General features: G+C 33.2%; 1 pseudogene; it reads right to left on the minus strand.

The window, feature by feature from the left end:
• Positions 1-1,621: 1,621 nt before the first annotated feature.
• LOC122523436 lies at positions 1,622-3,981 on the minus strand (annotated as a pseudogene).
• Positions 3,982-4,229: the final 248 nt, after the last annotated feature.

Genomic DNA, 4,229 nt, shown 5'->3' on the forward strand with positions numbered 1-4,229 from the left:
TCCTTTTTTTTTTTCCATAAATCGAAATATATGGAATGATTTAGGTTTACTTGTTCCTTTTTTATGTTTTTCTTTCTTTCTTTTTTTATCGCGAGAGAACGATGCGTTTAATATTTGAACACGTTTACAACGAAATCATAAAAATATTTGTCATTTTCAATTAATGTTTAAATAAATTTATATTTGCAATGCAATGCAATGTTTCAACATTTTTATGAGCAGAAATATATATATATATATGTTTGAATTTTCTGATTATATTTGTGTTGATTGAAATGAATGTATTATCATTGTTAGAAAAATATTATTTGATATCATTTATTAAATTAGTTTTGCATGATTTATGCCTATTGTGTTTAATACTTTGATCGATCAAATACTATTCGCAGAAAATAATTATTGTATTTTTCATTACATTTTATTTAGTTAAGTATACTAAATCTCGTGAGCATTTATGTACACTAATATTTCTCTAACTATCGAATATTCTTTTCTGCAAATCAAATTTGGATCGATTCGAAAGTTAAATAAAATATGAATTGTGTGCTAAAAAATTTTAGGAAAACTTTCCGTTCGCTATTAAATAGTTACGAATATTTCTGCGATTCGTTGTAAATGGTCGCTTGTACTTTGTCGAATAAATACGCAATAAGTATACTCGATATAATTTAACGAAGAGACAAATATAATACTTAAGAAAAATAGAAAGAAAGAAAGAAAGTAAGATAAGAAAGATACTCGTGAAATATTTTCGAAAGACAAGTTTCTTAAGATTATTATTTTTTATCTTTTTTTCTTCAATTCTCAAAGCATCTTTCCGTAACATTTCGCGACGAGTGTTTTTGAACGTACGTGTGCTCTCTCGTGATTATATATAAAATAAAATAAAAAAACGAGAAAGGAAAGAAGAAGAAGAAGAAAAAAAAATTAAAAAAATAGAAAAGAAGAGAAAAGTATATATATACGCATGGCTAGGTGATTCCCAGGTGAGTGCCTTCTCGACGCTACATCCCGATTGATCGTGCTAATCGCAAATCTTCCTTAGCATCGATCGATAAGTCTCTCTGTGCATCAAAGTTATTATTAATCGCTATTATTATTATTTATTACGTTATATTAGTTATAATACTGTTTCGAAGTTAATCATTTAATACTGGTCCTCTAGTAGTGACAAAAATTACTGGCTTAAAATTTAAAACAAGCTTTACGTTTTAAATCGATACGTAAAAAAATAATTAAAAAAAAAGAGAAAGAAAGAGAGAGAGAGAAAGAGAGAAATAATTTATTATTCGGTTTGTTTTCGTTTTCTTTCGGAAGAAAAAAAAAACAAATTCGCATACGAATTTTCGCTCTCGATATGTACAGGGAGGGGGAAGGGTTGTGGGGTAAAGAGTGGTCGAAAATTCCTTTCTCTAATGTAAGATCGAGAAAGAAGAATAAAAAACAAAAAAAAAATGAAAACAAACGCGATAAGACAAATAAATGATCGGTGGTGAGAGATGCAATAAATAAAAAGATCGTAAGGTGGATGATGATGTGTCCTATGATGTGTGCTTATGAATTATGCATGATCATTTTCGTTTATGATCGTGTAGAGACATTTTCTTTCTTTTTGCGAGTGCTCGACATCGAATGTGATTATTTATCCTATACTAAAGATAACAGAAAAAAAAATGAAAAAAAAAAAAAAATTTAGTTGTGAAAAAAAATCATTCGAAATCGTGAATAGTCGTCGCTGATTGTGTCGTGCTAGTAATTTGCAAAGTAATTTGTTTCTTCTTCGTCAGTCTTTTCCTTGGGCATAGTCTTGTACCTCGTATCAAAGGTTCAGTTTGATTCAAATTGAGACGTACACTATCCGTTAATTTTTTATTGACCTTATCTTTCTTGACCTTCTTGATTTTCTTCTTTTTAGGACATGGATTCTTCTTGTTCTTCTTTTTCGTATAATCATCGATCTTTTTCGGTCTTAACATAGGTGGTTTTGGTGCTGTAGTAACACAGGTACCTGGTCCTCTCATGGTTGCATTACGAAATGCACTCTTCCAATCGCTCAAAAAATCTTTGAACAATCTTAGTATACCCCAATCTTGAATGAGCAATAACGTTAGATCACCTTCCTTAGACCAGTCATGATTTTCCGTAACTATGACTGCTTTGTGCGAGGTTGGAATTTCCAATCCTAGATTGGTCATCATCGTTTCTACTTCGCAAAGTATCTAAATATCGACGAGGAAAAAAGAAAAAAATATCATATACGAATGATTTGGAGGGAGATATAAATATATGAAATGTATTAGGGTGAACCAAAAGTTTGTTTCAGATAAGTGCAATATTTTGTTGTCTAAGTCAATAAAAATTACTTTATATGCGAGTGAAATATTAATTATTAAAAAAAAAACCGCATGAACTTTAGGTTCACTATAATAATAATAATAATAATTAAAAAAACTTACTCGAAGTATTTCAGTTAGCATGGTATCCATGATCTCGTTTCGTTTGCTTATCCTAAGATCGGCATCTATTTCCGATTTCAATTCGAACTTTCGTAGATTTAGAAAAGTAACCGCGAACCTTTGAAGACCGTCGTGAAGACGGGGAAGAACACGTTCCGCCTTTTTACCCTTTTCGAGGCACCAAATTTCCTCTTCGTACCATGCGAACGTATTCTCCGGAAGCCAGTTTAATCTGTACTGCCCCTTCAGCGCTTTGTCCACCTGCGAAAGAAAAATGATACGGCCGAGTGTTTAGTCTTGACGTTCGTTTCGAGGAAGATCGTCGTTGTTCGTTCAATTATATTTAAGTAGTATTAGTAGCATCAGTATTAGTAGTGGTAAGTAGGTAGGTAACGGGAGACAAAAAAAAAAAGAAAAAAGAAAAGAAGAAGGAGGAAAAAGAAGAATTGCGAATGAAATAAATTCCAAAAGAAAAATCGAATTCCATAACTCGATTTATGTTATCTAGCAAAAAGTCCTCCAGGGGCTTTGGAAAGGAAACCTTTCGATCGATAAATTTATGCTACGGTAATAAGAAAAAAAAGAAAAACGAAACGAGAGGTTTTATCCGCAAATACGATATTTATGATTTAACGCGAATTTTTGTTATTGCATTCGATTACTTTACGGGTTGGGCAAAAGAGATTAGTAATTTCTTAGAATGAAATAAAAAAGAAAAAAAGAGGAAAGAAAGAGAGAGGGTGGGGTAGGTTGAAAATAATATTTCACTTATGAGAAAGGAGTGTTAGTTAACGTTTAGTACGTGAAACTGAATACGAAAGCTAAGTCGTCACTATACGGTTGCCCATTCATTAGACTTTGCATCTAAACGATCTCGTAAGATAGTCAACGAGAAAATCGAGTCTGCTTCAGTTGGAGGGGGGACACGCGTAACTAATGCAAATCGTCGTACCTCACGGACAGTAGGACTTTGTGTTGTCTGCATTGTACCGCACGTGCGATGCGGACTCCTCCGGGTGTTGTCCGTGCATTGCCTCGAGAACCAGACACGCGTAATCTTAACCCCGAGTTCTCGCGAATGATTAATTACGAATGAGTAAGTATTACTGGCCTTCGTCAGAACGTACCAAGCCTAATTGGCCGATCTCAGTACGACATAAATTATTCCGCATCGATTTAAATAGTTTTAATGTAGGTATAGGTGATAGTTGTTAACAATTAACGTTCAATTTCAACAAAAATTTACCTTATTGTAAATCTGACGAATGTCATTTCTATATTCCTTCTAGTGATTGTGAGCAATCCTTATTTGCGTTTGTATCCTTTTCAATTGTCTGTGAACGCTGTGACGTACGATTGGTTGTATGGTTGGTTCCGTTATCGGCGTACCGCATGGTTGTAACCAAGGTTCCATTTCACTTTTAGATTCCGTGATATCGGTGTTGAGACCATAACCAAATGGTGCTCCGGAAACCGTGCTGATCAGCCCGGAAATTAGGAATAATGTACGGCTTGTCAGCATAACCGTCTGTACCAGCGAATCTGCAATAGTCAAAACATTTCTACGTCGGGACTACTGATCATAATAATACGATAATTACATTTCAACTATCATATTACTAACATTTCAATCCTTTTTTACATTTCCATTATTACGTACAGTGACTTACGAAAGTATTTGAACATACGTGCCATCTCAGAAATACTTTTTAATGATAAAAACATTATTAATTATTACATTGGAGATGAGGGATGTAATGATTCCCTAGGATT

Source organism: Polistes fuscatus, unplaced genomic scaffold, assembly GCF_010416935.1.
Source record: "Polistes fuscatus isolate 324 unplaced genomic scaffold, CU_Pfus_HIC Scaffold6, whole genome shotgun sequence".
NCBI lineage: Eukaryota > Metazoa > Arthropoda > Insecta > Hymenoptera > Vespidae > Polistes > Polistes fuscatus.